The sequence below is a fragment of the Rousettus aegyptiacus genome, unplaced genomic scaffold (genome assembly GCF_014176215.1).
Source record: "Rousettus aegyptiacus isolate mRouAeg1 unplaced genomic scaffold, mRouAeg1.p scaffold_m13_p_8, whole genome shotgun sequence".
Classification (NCBI taxonomy): Eukaryota; Metazoa; Chordata; class Mammalia; order Chiroptera; family Pteropodidae; genus Rousettus; species Rousettus aegyptiacus.
In genome coordinates, this window is record NW_023416311.1 from 37,839,930 (window position 1) to 37,861,274 (window position 21,345).

General features: G+C 39.3%; 1 protein-coding gene across 1 annotated transcript in view; it reads right to left on the reverse strand.

Annotated features, from left to right (window-relative positions):
• FAM170A (family with sequence similarity 170 member A) overlaps positions 1-21,345 on the reverse strand; it is a 67,804-nt gene that overhangs the window by 44,198 nt on the left and 2,261 nt on the right. The window contains exons 2-4 of the mRNA XM_036225260.1: positions 19,803-20,078; positions 12,221-12,374; positions 9,045-9,189 (exon numbers count right to left, since the gene is read on the reverse strand). The gene's annotated coding sequence lies outside the window, so the exon portion shown is untranslated. The remainder of the gene's footprint in view (positions 1-9,044; positions 9,190-12,220; positions 12,375-19,802; positions 20,079-21,345) is intronic.

The following is a 21,345-nucleotide window of genomic DNA, read 5'->3' on the forward strand; positions in this document are numbered from 1 at the left end:
TTGCCATTTCTTTGTTGAAGAAACTGTTATTTATTCTGTAGAATTTTCCACAGTTTGGAGTTGATTGATTGTATTCCTTAGATGTCATTTAAAATAGTCCCCTATTACCTGTATTTCCATGTAAACAGTCTGTTAGATATAGAGAATTGATTACATTAAGTTTCAAGTTGTTGTTGTTATAAAATTATTTTATAAGTGGTGCTATGTACCTTCTTATTACATCACAAGAAGCACATAAAGTTGTCCCATTTTTTGATGATAAGATTGATCCCTCCACTAAATGCTCCTCATCTGCCTTTCAGCAAACAGCATTAGGAACTACTGATGATCTTCATCAGGAATTGAAATTTCATTAGAAGTTCTAATTCCAGCATTCCAAGGAGAATGATTCTTAAGGCATCTTTCTGAGACTTTGAGTTCCCAAAAGAACCGAACCTCTCTTCACATAATTCCAATGGCACCAGCTGAGGTTTTCCAAGCTAAGACTAATAAGTTTATCTCAGCAAGTCCAAGCTAGGTTGAGAGATACTTTAGTCCTTCCTCCATTTCTTCATCCATTCTTCATTCAGTAAATATTTACTGAGTGCCTGCTATGTGCCAGGCTCCCTAAACCCTGTAATTGAACACTTACTAACAAAACAGATAATAAGCTTAATTCTAGAGGAGAAAACAGACAATTAAAAAAAAAAAGTGACATATGTAGTAAGTTAGATATTCACAAGTACCATGCAGAAAAAAAGAACAAGCACCTTAATTTGAGACTACAGGAAATGCGGACATTTCTGTTAAATGGGAGGTCGAGACAGTCTTCGCTAAAAAGGCCCTGTTTCAGTAAGACCTGAGGTCAATGAGGGTGCTTAGAGCCAAGGTTCTCTTTTTCCAGGCAAAAAAAAAAAAAAAAAAAGAGGCCAGGGTCCTGAATCAGGGGTTACTTGGCCTGTGTGAAAATCATGACAGAAGCCAGGACAACAGATGGCAAAAAAGCACATGAAATGATGTTTAATATCATTAGCCATTAGGAAAATGCTAATGAAAATCACATGATTATCAGAACGGCTATGGAATTCAGGGAAAGAATCAGTGTGCTTCTAAAAAAAAATTTCTTAGCACCTGTGCAAGTCTTCATGGAAGGCACAGCAGGTAAAACCTCTTGCTATCCACGGGAGGGCAAATTAACACTGGAGGAAACATTTCCGAAATCATACCCGCTGCACAAATACGAGGTTCAATGGTTACTCTCAGGAACTGCGAATACGAATATTTTTAAAACTAGAATGGACCTTGAAGTTCTCTAATCCAATTTAAGATTCTAGTACCAATTCCATCATGGGCGCGGGGTGGGATTGGTGGTGGGGGTGGTGCTCCCCTCACCACTAAGCATTCTAGGACACCAGCTGGGTGACCTACAATTCAACTTAATTCTGACGCTTTCTACCCAGTCACAGCATAGATTCCGCAGGTTAAGGGTTCAGTCCTACAAGACCGCCCCCCACCACACACACACTCAGACATCAGTCACAAGTCTCGTTTATCACCTGTGCTTCTGATTGACCTGCTGTATAGACTAGAGTTTCCTACAACCCCTGCTTTGGGTCTGATTAATTTGCTCACACAAAGTGGCTCACAGAACTCAGAGAAATATTTTACTCAGTAGATTAAAGGTTTCTTAATAAAGGATATAACTCAGGAACAGCCAGATGAAAGAGACACACAGAACAAGGGATAGGGAAGGTGTGTAGCCTCTCCATGCCCTCTGAGCTCTCCCTGAATCTCCCTGTGTTCACCAACCCAGAAACTCTCTGAACCCCCTTCTGTGGGGTTTTTATGGAGGCTTCTTTACATAGACATGACTGAATAAATCATTGGCCACTGGTAACGGATTCAACCTCCCAGGCCATCTCTCCTCTCCAGAGGTCGAAGGGTGGGAGAGACTGAGAGTTCCGAACCTCTAATCACATGGTTGGCTCCACCAACAACCAAAACTCATCCTTAAATACTTTCCAAAACTTACCTCATTAAAGCAACAAAAGATATCTTTATCCCTCTCTTCACTTAAGAAATTCCAAGAGTTTTAGGATCTCAGAAAGGAATTGAAGACCAAACTTGTATTTCTTGTTATATCACGTAACTGCCCTCAATTTCTATAGCATCATCTTCAAAAAGTTGCCCAGTCTATGTTTCAGTATTTTTAATGTAGAAAACTTACTTCTCCTCAAAGCAGCTTTGATATCTATTTATAGAAAATTCACTAAAATTTTAATTTAAGAAAAGGAAGGATATTCTATATCCCTGGGTCTTTCCTTCATTCATCACAGTTACACTCTTTAGAGACCATATCAATCAAGAATAAGCTTGATTATTTTATTGTAAAAAATGGTCCCCCCCAAATCCCAGCAGTTTAAAACAATGAAGGTTTATTTCCTGCTCCTTGTACATGCCCACTGTAGGCTGGCTAGGAGTTCTGCCTCTCATTGTCCTCATTCCTGGATCCAGGTTGACAAAGCCATCACTACCTGGAAAACTGTCAGTCATCACAGCAGAGAGAAAGAAGTCTGGAGAGACTCACACAGGCATTAAATGTTCTGGCCCAAAAGTGACCCACGTCACTTGCATCCAAAATTGTTGACCGTAATCTTATTATGTGTCTCTGCATTGTCTAAGCGAAAATAATAAGCAAAAATAATTATAGACAGTACTACCAAATATCACAGAAACCATATAAAAAAATCTTAATCCCATTAAATATAAGACCTGATGAAACCATCAAGCTGTGCATTCACAATACTAGGGCTAGAACTCCGAGCTCTTAGGTCATAATTCAGAACATTTTTCCACAATGTTATGTTAGGATTTTGACACAAGGAACGAGTAGTTAGGATTATATGACATTTCCTTAGTTTTTGTTTTCTTTTTCATAAATAGATTCAGGAGAGAGGGTTTGAAAGCCCATAAAATACTTGTCTTAAACTGAAAAGCAACTGCAAAATAATTTCGCTGCCTTTTGAAATGCCTGACCTAGAAAGATTAGGTGTCTGGGAGGCTTTTATATTATGAATACACGGAATACAAAGGAAACGATCTTCGATCTTCGTAAGACTTCAAGAAACAGGCGGAAAACTCTTGACTTCCATTTTGCTATTTCAATTATCTTGTTGACATTCCAGGTCTTTGAGTAATAGTGATAACAGCTAAAGTTGAACCAAGATAAAAGTTTATATAATAGTGTGGCAGCTCCTGCAGAACCACATACTACAGAAAATGCTTTAGCTCAATCCTATTTGCTCATAGGTCTGTGCAAAGTGAAAAATGGTTCTGAAACATTTATTCCAAATAGCTTTTGTTCTTATTACTTTAAAGATAACGTGGCCACCAAATATTTGCTCCATGATGAAAAAACAAAACAAACAAAACATAGATATGAGAGGACAATTTATTCATTAAGATATGCTGCTTATAAAGCTCCTGCAGATACAATGCTCACCTAATGAATTAGAAGCAATCTTTCATTCTTCCCTATATTGTGGACAAATAAGTACGTCTTTCTCCACTTTCAATCCATCTTGGTCATAGTTACGCTCTTAAAGAATATTATTCCCCTGCTCAAATATTTAGTAGCTTCCCAATATAAGCAGAATAAAATCTAAAATACTCAACCAAACATTTGAAGTCTCACAGGGTTGAAGCCCCTCCTGAGATTTCCAGACGACAACACAACACTGACCTTCTAACCTCCCCTCCCTCAAACAGAGCTCAAGGCATTCCTTTCAAAAGCACAAATTTTCAAAGTATAATTTGTTTTTAAATTCAATGAAAGTCTTACTTTCTACAAGAAGCCTTTCAAGATATCTGGTGAGAATGGACCACACATTTTTACAGCATGTTAGTGTACCTCTATGATAGCTCTTCTCACATTCTTTGCTCAGGTCAGCTTGTGAACGAATGTGCCTGATTCCCCTACAACACAGGATATGAACACTTGGAAAGTAGAGGTCATGATTCCTTGTCTCTGTATTCAACACAGCTCCTTGCACTTAGTTCAAGCTCCCTCACATGCTCATCCAACCTCCCCCTGCCCCACCAAAAAAAACCCCAAAAGCTTAAATAGAAAAATTGCCAAAGTAACAGATCTTCTTTCTCTCTAGACCAAACAATGCCCTGACCAGTTGCTTCTTTTATTTTTCCCTATAGCAGCACAGAAATTCCATTTTTGCATTTAGTCCAGACCATACTCATATATCTGAACCAAAGTGAGAGCCCTGTTCATCCTGTGTCCTGTGTAATCGACCCAACTCCATTGAACTATTTTTTCCACTGCCTAAAGTTTAACCATAGTGATTCAGTACTTAGAATACATAACCTTCAAAGATTTTTATTAAAATATAATAACCTCATAAAACTGATACCTTAACTTGAACCTTTATCAGGTCACTGCTTAGCATGGACTAGAAGACAACAGGCTGAGAATTGGGCCATTTTTTAAAAGGATAGGAGATGTGGAGATAGGGCAAAGAAGAAATGATATTTGGTAGAGAGGAAGATGTTGGGTGTAGTAGTGAGAAAGTACCAAAAATAAATATTCAACTTTTTCATATAGTTAAAACAGACTAGAGCTTTCTGAGATGGTGTCCCTGTGTGCAGTAATTATAACACATCTGTATCCATTGCAAATTAATAATGTTAACAAACTGAGTTGAGACTCATGCAGTTCAACTGCAGAGTATTTGAAATTTAATTATAAAAGACCCTAGAGACTGGGGCAAAACCCACAACTGTACAGGACATGGTCCCATCAGGACTTAGCTGCTATGTACAAATTGTAAGCAAGGGAAGCGAGACTTACAGAGCAGGCTCAGATGATGTCTGTTGCCTTGGAATAATCTGAACTGAGCCACATTTTCCTCTAAACTCATTTGGTGGGGTTTTGAAAATCTCCATGAACCTAATACCCTTGACATCAATTCATGGAAGTAAATGAGATTAACAGGCTCTAACCAGGGTCTCAGTATATCTTCCAAAAGATGGGCAATGTATCCATAGTGAGGCGGGAAATCTGAAGTACCTGAAAATGCTGTGCTTAAAATGCCTCTTACTCTATCAATCATGTTTTCCTGCTGTTTAAAGAATTATTAAGAAACTTGCTCCAAGGCGTAGTGACTGAGGTCACTAATATTAAATGTTACAATGAATCCATAGTGCCTGCCCGAAGAAAGTAGTAAAATAGACTCCCGCTCCTTTTGCTAGAATCTTTTCTGGTTGATTCTATAAGAGTTCGGATATAGACTATGAGCAAAAATCCTTCTATCAATCACTTTCAGCCCTTAAGTGAGTAAAAAGAGGTAAGAGGCTCAAAACAGTTGATGATTCCTACCTGACACAGAGCTGGGAGCCGTGCAGCTAGAGTACAGGTAATTTTTAGGGCTACTTTTAATTGTGTGTGAAATGCTTTGAATGGTTCTCTTGGGTGTTCTGAAATTCCATCTCATTGAAATGTGGAAAAGAATTCAAGTTCTACCTTCCCCCAGAGAGAAGAGGCAGCCACAAGTTTGACAAATCTAAAGTTAGAGTTCGTACATGCAGCTAACTTAGACTGCCTTACTGTTGCAGCCCAGCAATACAGGATACCTGATTTGATACTTGATAAAATCATTGTCAAATAACATTGATAAAAACACAATTATGTGAGATGGCATGCTAAGTTGAGGATAATGAATCACACAGTTACAACCGCGGGCCTCTGGGTACCTACAGTCAAAAGCAAGTATGTGAATATATTGAAAAGGCAAAATAAAAATGGCAGACCGAATTAGAATGGCTCAAGTAACTTCTCTGCCTCTGTGGATTCTTCTTCCCGTCCTATGTCATCCATCTGTCCCCTAAAAGCATATCCCAACCCTGGGGACCAAGGTAGAGTAAAAGTCTCGAAGGACAACACAACAGATACTGAGACGCCCAGGGCTGGGAAGGACTTTGAAGCTTGTGAAATCCAATCCCCATGGTACCCTTGAATTTCTTCTCCCATAGCTCCACCCAGTAGTTACTTGACCCATGTTCCAGCACTTTTAGGGGTTGGGAATCCACCACTTTACAAACAAACAAACAAAAAACACCTCTACATATTTGGACAGGTATAACAGAAAATTCTTCCTTGTAAAGACATATCTACTTCCCCAGAGCCAGTGGTTTCTAGTTTTGTCCCTTGGGGCCACAGAGAAAGAATCTACATTCCTCTTCAATAAGACAGTCCTTCTAATATTTGAAGACTATTATTTCAGCCCTTCAAGTCTTTTCTGCAGCTACACAGTCCTACTCTTCCAAACATCCAGGTTTCATTTTTCCATTGTCATTGAATTTTCTCCTAAATGTGTCCTCGTTGATGTATATTTGTCTTAATGTACATTCCCCAGAACTGAATACAGGATTCCAAGTAAGTTCTGACCTAGGCAGAGTGGAGTTCTTACTTCCCCCACCACAAATACTCCTCCTAAGACTGGCTTTTTTATTAGCCACATCAAAGTGTTAACTCTTGCTGAGTGGATACAGCCATTTTGAAGCAGCCAAATCAAAATTCAAAACTGATATTTATTACCAAGTAATGTAGCCAATGGTATCTAGGCCTCTTCTATCCCCCACCTAAAGACCATCCATAAGCCTCATCCCACAAACATAAAAGTACAAGAAATAAGTGAAGTTTACTATTTTGTACATTTCTTTTAAAAAGCTGAAAAATATTTGATTTGATCAAGATTCCTCAAACTACCCCAGGTCAAAAATCATCTTCTCAAAACATTATGCAGCTTGTTGAGTTAATTACACAAACCTTTAAACCCACAAAGGGATACCTAAAAAGTTAAGCTGTTCAATGTCAAATGGTATTCTTCCAAATCAATAGTAGCACGTAAGGGAAAGAGTATAGGTCTGCCATTATAACCACCTAAGTTTGAATCCCAGTCACAGTGATAAAAAGCTACTGGCCAGGTCATCTTATTCTGAACCTCACTTTCCTACCCTGGAAATGAGGTTAATATCCCGTCTTGCCTTGTCTTTACATAAAGTGCTTGACACAATGCCTGGTCTATGGGAGACGGGAAGTAAATGGTATGTTTCCACTCACAGCACAGATTATTACAGTTTACATCTCATTGCCCTTAAAAGGTCACTAGGTCTTAGAGAAAGGAACTGAGACTTGCTTGTCTTCATATCCCTCATATCCTCGAAAACTAGCATGAGTTGACACACAATATAAATGTGGGCATCTGGCTTAAAATTCAGCCACATATCATATAAAAATAATCACATTTCTCTTCTGGCCTCTCAGTTTCACAGGGGATATTTGAAAATTCCCAGGGAGTATCTAAGATTACCTATATAAAAACAATAGACTCTCAAGTCTTAGGCAGTCACGTGCAAATGATGCTCTAAGTTTCATCTATTCGGGAAACAGGGCAGCATTGACATTTCTAACATTGTTAATGTTGATCCAATTTTAAGCTCTATTTCTCCCCTAAAGTAATGGTGTTCCAAGACATGGCTAAAACAGGAGGGGCAAGAGGAGGCTGATGGGGAAAGCCAATTTCCGACCTATGGCTCAGTGAGCTAAAGGGATGGTCTGTTGGTCTCCAGTGTCCAGCCTGAGCAATACAATTAGGAGAGTTCACTCCCACGCTGCCACAGCCAGGCTGAGCTAATTGTTACTGTTATGGCTTTAGCAATTTGAGTGGGAGAAGATAAGAAATTCTGCAACAGATTATTTACTGGACAGCATCCCAAATATCTCATTAATCTGCTTTTCATTTGGCAAACTTTCCTTTTGTTAAAAGTGCCATGCTCTGCAGTTCACGACAAAGCAAAAATGCCTCTGGGGAAGCAAAGCGGCAAAGCGGAAAGAACTTGGGCTCTGAAACAAGTTAGAACTGAGTTTGATATCCAGGTGTGCTACTGACTTGCTGTGACTGTGGGCACTTTTCTTTAGCCTATTGGAACCCCAATTTCCTCATCTGCAAAGAGGATAATTGTCCTGTTGTGGTTTATGAGTAGTTGAGATCAGCCCTAGAACCTTGGGCATATCTTTGTTTATATGTTTCTACTTTAAGGCTCTGATGGTCATCTGCAAAATGAAGATCATAATAGTACTAACTTCAGAGAATTTGTGATGAGGATTTAAATGAATGAATATGTGTAAACTGATTAGAACAGTGCCTGGCACAGTAAGCACCATCTAAGTGTTTATCATCACCGTCATCATCATCATTACCACCATTATAAGGATTAAAGGACACACGTAAAGGGTACCTTGCACAGAGAGTGACTTGCAGCTGTTACCTAGGAGATGCTCAAATAAATGTAAGGGAAAACATCTCCTCCAGCTACTAGAAACTTTGCACTGGGCTCCAAAGAAACTCCTTGGGTGAGAGAACCCTTTCCACAATTTTATTTTCAGAGAAGGAGGGATTGTGTAGATATCAAACCTGGTTACAAATAAATGAATCAAGAGAGGTGGCGAAGGAAAGCAGGGACAGGAGGTGGAAGAGGGATAAAGCGGCGTGGCCCATAGAAAAGAAGAGTTTCAGGTCTTCTGACACCCAGGTTACTGCTCTGGGTTTTTTGTTGTTGTTGTTGTTGTTGTTGTTGTTGTTGTTGTTGTTGTCCCCACCCCCGCACATCATGCTACCTTTAAAGCTACCTGGCTGAGAAACATTTTTCTACAGAGTTCAAACTGGCAGGTGGCATCTGATCCCTTTTGAGGTTTATGTAAAGATAAGACGTGGGTTCGGGATGGATTGAGAAGATGCTGGGAGTGTAAAGATAGAGGATGACTCCTGGCAGTATTCATAGGCGTTCTGGCTCAGAGCGGGGATGAGTCACCTCCGTCTGGACTGTAGACAGGGCAGTGTACCCAGATACTTGCTGTCCACAAAGCCAAAGCCAGCAAGTTCTGCTTCCGGTTTAGATTTGTTTTGTTTTATAAGTACATCACCAAGTTCCAGAGTTCTTATTTCTCAGCCCCAGGAGTGAGAGCCCTTTCCAGCTGATTTGGTGTCACTCACCACCAGGGATAAGCAAGATGTTGCTCTTCTGATTGGAAATGCAGAACTCCATCCACTCCCATGGGTTTCCTTCATTGTCTTCCTTTTAGTCAGAGAAATCTGACCTAAGCAGCTTTGCCTTTCAAAGCAATTTTCACTCCATATGCTAAGGGTTAAAAAAAAAAAAATCAATTAACCAAAGAAACAGAAGTCAAGAATACAAGAAAGAACAGGAACTAGAAGGGAAAAAATTAACTCCACACTGAGCACAGAATTTTGATACTTTGCATGCCCTAAGCTTGAGTCTAGGTTCTATTTCATGCTGGAATTTTGGGTTCCTCTGGCAGCTAATAGATAGGAGTCTCCCAGAAAATACTAATAAGTATTTTCACGAGGAACCAAGGGGAGGACAAGGCAATGGTCTTAATACAGTTTTTAATATTTCGCAGCTTTATCCATGGCCTACCTATCCTCATAGGCTCATATCTCAGTGTTAAAAAGAGGAGCCGTACATCTAAAAATAAAGAGAAAATACACAAGCCACCTTGTCCTGCTCTGAGATCCACGCATATCCCAAAAGAGAGAAGATGGCATTATCCCACCTCTTTCTGGTCACATCAAGAACTCCAAGAAAGGAATCAGAGGCAGAGGCAAGAATGGTCCCCAGGAAGGCTGCCAACTGAGTGCAAAATCCATGTCCCCTCTGAAGGCACCCAGTCTGCCAACATGAGAGCTAGGGCAGGCGGGGAAGGAAACATGTCATGAAACCCACAGGGAGTGTACGGAACCGAGCAGCACACAGAAGACATGCTCTGGGGACTCCACTGGGGCATGGCGGGAGGACGGAGGCCAGAGGATGGGGGTTGTAATAGCCAAAAGGATAAAAAGCTAAAAATATGGGTCATTGCCATTTATGTGACCCATTTTTAAATTCTGGGCTAGTGTGGCCTGAGAAAATGAGCTGACTTGGTAACATCACAGCTTTTGTTCTTCTTCTATAATTTTATCTGCACACAGTGTTAGAACGAGCACCCCTAGTCACCTGTGTTCACCCAGACTGACTTTCTTCTGATGCAGGTGCTTCCAGTAAAAGAAATATGATTCTTGATTCTTAGAATTTAATTATGTGCTGCTCTTCCTATATAAAGTAATTCAAACCATTGTACCGCTGGGATATATGATTTGTATTACTTTTCTTATAAGTGGGATGGGCTGATACTGAATCATCCATTTTCTCATCATCCAGGTTCCCTTGCAACTAATCACACACATTTGAGAAATAGTAGGTCAGGGTTGGGGGCACAGTGTGTGTGCATGAGAGAATTTCTCTGCAAAGAAGCAATAAAATATAAACAACCGTTAAATCACTTAAACAAGGAGGCCATTAGACTGAGATGGTTCTAATACCTTAGCATCCTATGTAAGCAAACCAAAACCTAAACCTATAAAAGCCTCAAGGTTAAGAACTCAAAACGTAAGGACACCCAACTCTGCTTTCCCAAATAACACAAATGCTTAAGAGCAACTGCATCTTCTCTATGAAATCTTTCTCCTGGTTCCTGTTGGAGGAGCACTCCCAACCACCTCCCACAGGGCGCCACCCCTTTTGAATCGATTTGCTCTCAAAGTCTTAAAATTTTTGATATGCCTCAGTTTATCTTTTAACAGAACTAAGCAACACTAGTCCAGAAGACAACAAAAGATATTCATTAATATTAGCTACAGCCTAGCCTTAATCTTCTGGGCCTCAGTTTCTTCATGAGTTAAAAAAAAAAAAAATCTTGCCAATAAGATCTCCTGTCTCTCATTAGGGTTCTTATGAAGGCCAAAAGAGATTATTTGAAACATTTTTTAACCTCTAAAGGATCATAAAAAATAAGGGGCTACCTAGTTCATTGGAGCAATGGAACTTTGTTTTCAGGTAAGTAAAAATACCTGCTTCCTTAACTTTGTTAAATAACAAAATTCAACCTAGTAAATGTAAAGATCTAATTGTCTTTTTAAATGATTCATGAATCAGGCGGCATCACATCTGGTAACTAGAAGAACATTTCAAGGAGTTGTACAGAATGAAAGGTTTTTCTAGGAAGAAGGGTGTAGCAGGGGAGTTCTTAGCAAAAGAAAAGAAAGAATTATTTTTAGACTAGAACATCTTTTGGGGGGGACGGGGGGGGGGCAGGGGGCAGGAGAGGGACCAGCAAGGGTTTTATCATGCAGATTGCCTTTTCTTCCTATGGGAGATGGAGAGGACCCAGATGACAGAATAACTCGTTAGTGTTGACCAAAAAATTCCAGACCAGTTGATTAAGATTACATTTCTGCTGAAGGTCAAAACTGCAATTAGATCAGATACAAAGTCTAGGTTTGGTATCATGGACTTTAGCGCAAGGGAGCCATTTTGGGCCTGTGGTTTTCTTTTTTAAAAGTGTGATATTACAGTTTAATAATTTATAAAATGTACCACTCCAGCTCATATTCTCATGTGATTACATGAAGTACAGAGGCAAAGAAAAAGACCAAATCACAGTTTCTGGGCAGCTTTAGCTCCTATTAGAAATCTTTGGGTGATGCTGCATTATAATATCTGCTATTAAACTCTCTTTCAGAGAACAAAAAAATATGTGCTCATTCTTAGTTGATCTTGCCATTGTTATCTTAAATACACACGGGTGTCTTCTTAAGGCACTTTGCAAATCAGTATGCCACCAGCATAGTGAAACATGGCCACACACGCCAAACATATTACTAAAAGGAAACATCCTTCCCATGGAAAAAAAAAAACTAGTGGCTTTTAGTGAACAGAATAAAGAAAGAAATTAGAGTTATGGGTGGTGACAGTAGCAAAAGTAGCTCATCCTTTTAAACCCCATTTCCTCCAAAGTTTCATGTTAATAGAAGCTTAACCTCCAAGAAGTGAGTTTCCAAATATTGCCTAGGAGAAATGATGTCAAAGTAATTTAAATATTTTTCAAATAACTTTCCTTAATATTCTCTGCAACTGAGAATTCTCACAGGCCTGTAACTCTCAGCAAAGTCATTGTTTCCAGCTTAGAGCTGGAATCCTGCCTTTGGGTTTGGCTTTCTCTCTTCTCTTGTGGATGAATAACATTTTCAATTAAGTTGTTTTTCTTGTTACTTTGGGAACCAGGCTTGTTTTGAATAAACTTGATCCTCCGTTTCAAGTTCTCTGGCCTTACCTTCTCTTTTGCAGCCCTGCTAGAACACGGAATTCGCATTCCAGGAATTGTGTGGTGTGCAGAGGAGACGCTGTGGGGGCCGGACGACTAGCTTTTGAAATCTCAAGAGCAGGTCACCTCAGCGGTGCCTCAATCTTCTGTGTCAGCTTCCCAACTGTAAACCACAGACAAACATTAACAGGAATCAAACGAGACCTAGCTCAATGACCCCTCCTTTGTGAACGCTCTTCTGTCCACCCTCCCCTCCCTCGGTGAGAACAACCCACTCCCCACCTTGTGTCCCTGCCGTGTGGTTGATCACAACATTTTGGTCTACTTTCGTGTTTAGATTTCTGTCTCCAGACTAAATACTTCCTGAGGGCAGGACCTTTGCCTTATTTGTTTTAGGAATCCCCAAATCATGCATGACAATATTTGTTACATAATGAGCTCAATGTAATGTCTGTTGAAAAGATAATTTGTTAATTGACTAGTTGATTAAATGAATAATACAGATAAAGTGCCTCATAAACCTCCAGTCGCTAGATTATACAAAATTCTATGAATTAGCTTTGAACTTAAGGTAATTAGTCAATTACTCAAAGTCAAGAAGCTATGGACCTTATAAATGTTCTTATTTCATGGCATCCTTCGTTTTTATTTGTTATTTGTCTAGTCCAGATAGCCACCAAGAATTTACACACTCTAAGATAATAATACACTAAAAAAACAGTTCATGCAACAGAAATATGAAAAAATATTCTGCTGGGTAAATTAGTGTTGCTTCTTAGAGAAGCAATGGTGAAATAGTATTTTTTAAGTTCTTACTTGGGTATGAACTGGTATCCTGGTGAGACCATTAATACTAACTCCAAAACAAAACACTAAGGGGCCATCCTCAGATGCCTAGTTTGTTTTTACCAATTGCTCTTCATATGAGAGTACAAATAGAAAGTACTTGGGTGTTTGGGATTTTTTTTTCTTTTTCTTTTTTTTTTTAGTATTTAATTCATAAATATTGGACACCAGCTACATGTTGGCTAAATGTAAGAGCTGCAAACAAAAATTTCAACGTGGGTATGGGTTGCATGACACTGTTTTTACAAAAAAAAAAAAAATACAATGATCAAAGCAGAGTATAAATGTCATAGTAGGTAACTCCTAGTGCTATGAGTCTAAAGACAGAAATAACAAACAGCAGGAGATCAGGAAAGGCTTCATGGAGGAGGCGACATTTGTGATAAAAGTTAAGCTTTGGACAATATTTTAATTCGCATAGACAGGGAGGACAGTATGGTAGGGTGGGGGGAGAGAAGGAATTCTGAGGCATGTTGCTGCACAGAAACTCCAGAAGGGAAGACCAGCTCTCATGGCAGTCTTTAGCATTCAGTTCCAAAAGTTTCCATTTTATCTGCTCCTGGTATACTAACTTGACTCTGCTAATAAACAATTTGAGATTAGCTGAATTTAATGTAAAATAACACTAACAGTATTACTGCAAATATCTCTCCCTTTTTCACTGCAGCAATAAATATTATTTTGAAGTAGTGGATCAAATACTACATTTATATACTATCACTAGAGAAATTATTCAAAATTTAAAATACACTTTGTGTAAACTATAATTATGTTTTCTTTAATTTTTATTAGAAGTCTAAACAAATACTTCTCGGCCCTTTCTGAAAATGATCTGTGCTTACTTAACATGGAAAAACCCTTTTAATTATTACAGCATAACATCTTGCCAACTTCTACGTCATTTGGTCCTTGCCAAATTCTGATGTCTAGCATTAGAACGAACTTCTTAAGAATATTTTTAAGAACTGGGAAATGCAGACGTATAACCGTAAAACATTTCTTAACTCCATCAAATTTTAGAACAGTCTCTTCAATCTGTGAAAGAAATAAACTATTGGTTTAATGGAATGTCTCCAAAACTGGTGTTCTGCAAGATATTAATAGGTGTTTCATTTTTTAAAATGAGACATATTAATGGAAGAAAGCTAATTAGATTTTTTTGTTTTGCTTTTCTTTGTTTTATCTACAAGACTCAGAGTCATTAATATGTTCTCTTAAGTTGTTAGTCTCCAAAGAAGGCACATATGTCCTCCACACTTATTTTACAATAAAACATTTTTTAATCACATCTATTAATTCCCAGAATGCTGTTTCAGGAAATACCGATCTGAGAAACACTTATCTAATTAATTAGTCTGGAGTAAAGATAATTCCACAAGTCAGCTTTGGAAGATCAGTTTACATCCATAGAAATTTCTCCCTTCATTCAACAAAGAGCACGCTGAGCAAAAAAAAAAAAAAAAAAACCAGACTATCAATCCAAAAATAATAATAAAATAAAAAACTCTGTGAATCATGTGGCAAATGTTACTCGGGCAATTCTTTCCAGATGCCAAAACAAAAACTTTAAATATTAATTCCAAAGAAATATTGAAAATTTTCTATAGTACAAAACATATTTGATATGCTAATAATTTGGTAGTTGGTTGCCATGTATTAGATAATACACAAGCTACTTTACACAGGTTTCCTCACTTGCGGACCACTTACCATCAGAAGGTCTACTTTAACAATTTACCAAAGTGTTTCTATAAAATTCCCTATTCAAATAAAAACTTGCTTCAATAAATCTTCTTATGCACGCCAGAGAAAACATTTAGGTTCCACAAAAGCCTTAGTAAAAAGTCCCCTCTAAGCTGTTCTTGAGATGGTTTGGGGGCTTGTATACTCTGATCGACAGTATTGTATATTATCACTGTCACCTCCCTCACATTACTAAGAGAAAAACCTATTGAAAGAGTAGAAAGGTAGAAATGCCTGTGAAGAAGGCAGGTCTAAGAGAGGTGGGGGAGCCCATGTATTAAAATGAAAGTGAGACGTGGAGAGACACATGAAGAGAAGTAAACTTGTGAAAGACATAAACTTGGCCATGCACGTGTCTCCATCTGCCAAGTCTATAATATATTTTTTTTAATGCATAAAAAACTTGTAAAAATATTGGAAATTGTGGTTCCAGAAAACTTTACTGTTTTATAGGTATGTAAGAGTAATTTAGTGATTTGGGAGTAAAATCGTTTTGTGTTTTTGAGTGGGCTAAAAACGCTTCACAATGTTTCCCATTTAAAATAATGATATCCAAAAATTTGATGGCCCTATTCAAAAATTTGATATCCAAAATATTTGCTTAGATTTAAATAAAAAAGAATATCTGATTATGTATTTGAACTATTCATGGAATAGGTAGTTCAATTCCTGCCAAAATATTTATACCTTTTCCAAGCAGACACCTTGGGAGTATGGGAATATATAACATTACTCCAACAATATTGTCATTACTCAAAATATTTTTTAATACCTTTTTAAAAATTGTCTTTAGTTTGTGACATAGATTTTTAAATCTCCTCAGTGGTGAGAACTGATAAAGATATTCAGAGCCAGATCTGGAAAATAAAGTAAGTGTTCCTTCCCCCCAAAATGGTATTTTGATCAACTGGGGTCTCCTTATAAAGTAATGACACCAAATTTCTTTTGTGACTTATTAAGTAATCCTGCAATCAGTAGGATAGGAAGCATTCCAAAGTGTTTTAATCAATAGCAGCATCATTAGAAAGATATCTTTCCAAAATGAATGTAAAAAATAAAATGTTTTGCTATGAACATTTAGATATGGTTGTTGAAAATTGCTCTCATTACTTTTTTTCACATTTTGTTCAAAAATAACTCGTCAACTTGAAGCAAATCCCTAAGAACTAGATATCTACCTATTTTCATCCCAATGGGATATTTCCCTTTAAAGTATTATTTGAAAGGAGAGATGAGACTGCTCTGGCTCATTCCCATTTACAATGCAGAAAAAAATCTAAGAGGAGATAAAAAAAAAAAAAAAAAAGACAAGGTCAGGTGTTGGGAAATGAGAGGTAGTCAGCAAGTACTATTTGACCTGAAGGTCAATTAGATTCACAAAGCAAGGAGAAGATTGTTTCAGAATCTCCCAACACCTCCCAAAGCAACCAGAAAAACTTATGACAGTTTTCAATCAAAATATTTACCTTACTTGAATTTCAAGTAACCTTAAAGCTATAGTACTTTTGGCCCTAAGTGATCTAGCAATGGGCACTTAAGACACCTGGATTCCAGTCCCCATCCTGTCCCTGCAGGTAGGGCCTTAATTTACTAATACCTGAGGACTCTGGTTGTTTTTTTTGTTTTTTTTTTTACTTCCTTTTTCTTTTTTACTTCCTTTCCCTTTCCAATGGCAGAAATTCCTCCCCAAATTACACCAAAAAGCTGACGGTCAGCTGCCTCTTCCTCAGGCCTGATTACCATATATATTACCAAAAGGTACTTTGCTTTCATAGACTCAAGATTTTCTGAAAATGAAAATCAAGTGGGTCAGAAACTACTGGTTTCCTACAGAATACCCTTCTTCCATTTTTTTCTCAGTGGCAGAACTCAGTTTGTTGGGACTGTAGTAATGTGTTCAGCTAAAACAAACAAACAAACAAACAAAAAATATTTCCCAACTTCCCTTGTGGGGTGCTATAGTTATGCAACACAGCTCTGGCCTAAGAAATGAATATACAAAGTACAATAAATGGTGTTGGGAAAACTGGACAGCTATATGCAAAAGAGAAAAACTAGTCTATCTCGCACTATACACAAAAATAAACTAAAAATAAATTAAAAAGTTGAGTATAAGTCCAGTTTGTTTACAGGGGCTGATGCATGGGCATTAGTGCAAGAATTTTTCGATAGGCGCTCACATTAAAGAAACTATCATTTTCTTACTTCTGGATTCTTAATGGCATTGTCAGTGATTGAAATGCTAGAAGTCTGACTTCCAGATAGCCTTATAAAGCACACTTTTAATCTCTCCAGACTTCAAATTCCTTCTTTACAAAATGATGATTATGTACCGCTGCAAGTATTTATACCGGAGGAAATTTACTACACAGAGTGAGTTACACAGGTAATAGAGAAGCTAAAGCCAAACGGGATGATCTGGTAACCCAGATATGAGCAACAACAGGAAGCCAATACCACCTCTAGGCCGAATTGCTGGGACTCAGGAGAATTCACCAGCCTACAAAGGCTGGAACCATGGTGGGCCTGTAAAATGGGAGTTGGAGTTATGAGATAAATTCAGTTGCTGTTAGAGAATCAGCCCAAGGCAGAGAAGGAGGAAGGGAAATACCCAGGCTCCTCCCTTTTCCCTTCCCCCTCCCTCCCTCCAGTGTCTCACCAGTGCCTCTGCTGGCTGAATTCAGTGAGAAGCCAGTGAACAACAGCTTTCACGGCTCAGTACCTTTATGACAGAGAACACACCTAGCATAAGACAGGAGAAGGATCTGAGGCTGAGCAAGTATAACACCAGAGTCCAGATCAAAGGTATGCACACTTTTTTCAAGAGCAGGTAAAAAGAAAATAAAAACTTAAGTTGCAGGACTGTTTGAACTGATGATAATGATAGCTAGAACAGATCAGTGACTGTCATATAAACATGAAACTTTACTTAGATAAAAGGCAAATATATACCAAGGCATTATTTATACTCGTACACTCTTTATTTGTCAAATGGGTCTAGTGCAATTTTAGCTGAATTAAAGTAGTTCAAAATTATATCATTCATAAAACTCATGTCCACCATACCTGCTACATGATTTCTGGCAGCTGAATTTAACAGGACTTAATTTACGTGTGTGCTCATTTTCAAATTTAACCAAAAGTTCCAGGTAGCCAGGACCCAGAGGTTTGGTAGCTGCGTTGGTCTAAAGACCTCATACTGGAATGTGGGCCAAGACACCACAATTCCTTCTAGTGGTAATAATAGTCTCCATTTCTCCAGGGTGGTAGCTGTACTCTCCCCTGAGTCAAGGCTCCGAGAAGCTTCAAGGAAGGTGGTGCATCTGTCACATGGTCATCCAACACTGTCAACCTCCACCAGGCCACAGGGCACTGGTCCTTGATGAGGAAGCTGCTAAACCTGGTTCTTACAGTCATGCAAATGATTCATAAGAGATTCCAGAACTGCTAAGAACCAACTCCCTGTAGCTCTAGCACTTACCTATCCCCAGCCCTTTTGGGGACCAGACTTCTAAAATCTTTGGGTGTCAATTAGAGCTAGGCCATTACTGAAACTCCTCATCCACTTGGGCAACCATTATGGTGTTTTGTTTTCTAGACCAGGAGTGCCCAAATCCTGGGCGTGGACTGGTACCTGACATGGCCTGTTAGGAACCGGGCCACACAGCAGCAGGTGAGCGGCGGTTGAGTGAGCGAAGCTTCATCTGTATTTGCAGCCGCTCTCCAGCACTAGCATCACTATCTCAGCTCCACCTCAGATCATCAGGCATTAGATTCTCATAGGAGCACTGATCCCTGGTGCCAAAAAGGGTGGGGACCTCTGCTCTAGACACCTGCTAGATACCTCATGTCAGCCCACTATGCTGAAGAGCACACAGGTGAAGTCTAGAACGTCTATTTGATGTGACTATCATTTTTATGCCTTCTCTACCCCAAAAAATATGAATTAAAAATGATCTACATAAACACAAATTTCTGTTTTCTATCAGTCCAAGGAAATGTTAAATTCTGTGGATAAGAAGCCCCTGGTCCCATCCTTCAGGTTTTCCTCCTCCTCATCCAAAGTTCCAGCCACAGTAACTGGCTCCAGGAGGGCCAAGAGATGGCTGAATGGAGAGGATCACGTTGTAGCCTTAGCTGAACAAAGCCCACTGGGCGAAAACAGGAACACTCGCTTGCAGAGCAATAAACAAACAGAATTTTCTTCATGTCTTAAAAAATGCGCTCAGAAGATCCCCCACTGTACCCAGAATAAAAATTTAGGAAAGAGTAAAAATGACCAACTGTCAGGTTAAGGACAGGAATTTATGAAACTAACTGGAAGACTTTACCTGAGGAAAAAAAAATTTAAAGGAAGGTATTTATTTAAGGCAACAAAAGGGTCTATCTTGTTCACATTTAACATTTTAATGGTTAGAAGGTTAAGGTTTTAGAGCAAGAATTGTTACTATTCACCTAGGAGCAACTGATTATATTTTAGTGAACTTTACCCTCTCATAGTTATTTAAGGAGGACTATTGTAATGTCAAGCCCTGATCAAGAGACATAAGCATTACCTCTATAAAATGGCACTGAGTCACAGCAGGGTCAGCCTACCTACCCATCTGCCTCGGGAGAGCTACAAAGATGGAAAGAGCAGAACAGACAGGCAGCCTGAAAAGGACAGAGGAAAAGAGGCATCCGAGGACTCAAATGTCATGATAAGTTCACTTTGCAAAAAGTCCTGGAAGTAGAGACTCTGATGAGGGGACTTCAGGTAGTTACTTCCATTACAGGCTGGAGTTCTACAGCTGATTTCTCTGCCCTCAGTCCTCTCCTCCTTCCCCCCACCCCTCAACCTCATCCTTTTCCCTGAAGGATGCAGATAATTAACAAGTGCCCCTAGATGGAGTTCCCTGTCATCATTCCTTAATGTCTTTTCCAATCGTCCAAGCTAAAGAGAATCTGCGGTTTTCTAAACCAGTTTGACATATGGACCCCAAAACAGAAAATACACACTTACGGCTACTGTCGATGGCCTTTCCAGAGTTAAATGTGTTTTCTTCAATCTTGTGCTGCAATTTAAATGGCCAATTCTACAGAAAATTGTCCCTTTGGAAAAAGCACTATGATTTCCAGCGTGCAGAGGTTAAAAGAGTACTTTAGGGCAATCGATTTCAAGGGGAGCAAAACAGGCCGGCACCAAGGGTGAGAACGGGAGCAGGAGCAGTGGCATCTTCCTGCCACCAAGACGCTCCCGGTGGTGGACATGAGGGAGAAAGCTTGACTGACAGAAAACCTGGAAGGAAAGGGAGATCGGCATCAAAAAGCGCCCAAGCTTTTTACCAAATAGGAAGTTCAGATAATATTGTTGCTAAGATAAAAGTAAGAACCTCAGGTTGTCAAACCCAACTTCCCTGACCTGGGGTTTAATTTTGTTCTCTCAGCAGTGGGGGCACATTAGAATGGCCTGGAGAGCTTTAAGGAAAAAAATCTGAAGTCGAGTTTCGTGTCAAACCAATTAAATAAGAATATCTGAGGGAAGAGGGCTGCACTGGGAGGTTTAAGTGACTTCCCAGATGATTCTAACGTGACAGGAGGGTGGAGATCCTCTGGACGTCACCACCCCCACTCTGATCAAGCAGCTACGTCTGGCACGCCTCTGGTGACAAGGAATTCAGTGCCTTCCATGGAAATCTATTCCGTGTTAGACTATTCTGATTGTAAGGACTTTCCGTACTCTGAGGCTCAAGCTGCCTTCCTGTAACATCCACCAGGTTGTCCTGGGTCTGCCCACAATGGCCTTGAAAATCTGCACAACACGTGTATCTTCAGGAGTGATATAAACCTGCAGGAACTTCTTTGATAGCACAATTGACAGCCCAAGGGCAAATTCAAGGGCAAATTTAACACAATGAAATCCATAGGCATCCACTTAGGGTTATCTTCCACTTAGGGCTAAGAAGGAACTGCATAAGGATTACAGCATGCATTACATGACAGATTTCCAAATAGGGTTGGAGGGTTGGGGGCAGTGACTCAACAAGAGTCATCAGGGTGATGATGTGGCTGCCCACACTGCTGCTGCTCTCCCAGGCTGCATTAACATGTGATTTCAGAAAGAGGGATATTCGGGAGACAGGCCTACCGGAGAGTACTAAGGTGGCCACACATCGAAAGAGATAAACAGAAGGGAATGACTCCAACAGTGAGGAATTTTTAAACGTTTCAAATAAAGAACTGTTACACGAAAAGCAGATGAAAAAGAAAACATTAAAACAGAGAAGAGGAAACTAGTGTTTGAGTCTGTACTCTGTTGCGGGTGTTCTGTACACATCAGGTGATCATCTAGACGGCTTCTAGGGTTGCTAATCATCTAACAGGAAGATGTTTTACATGGTCTCAGAGATAAAACTAGGATAGGAGAGCGGGCTTGAAGTTTAAAAGAGACAGATATCTCCAACTTTTTATCTTTTTGGGTTTCCTTTGGAAAAGACTAAGGTAATGGTACTCAGCTGTTCAGATGCAGTTCATTGGTCCACGGACTCCTCTCATTTATTTATTCA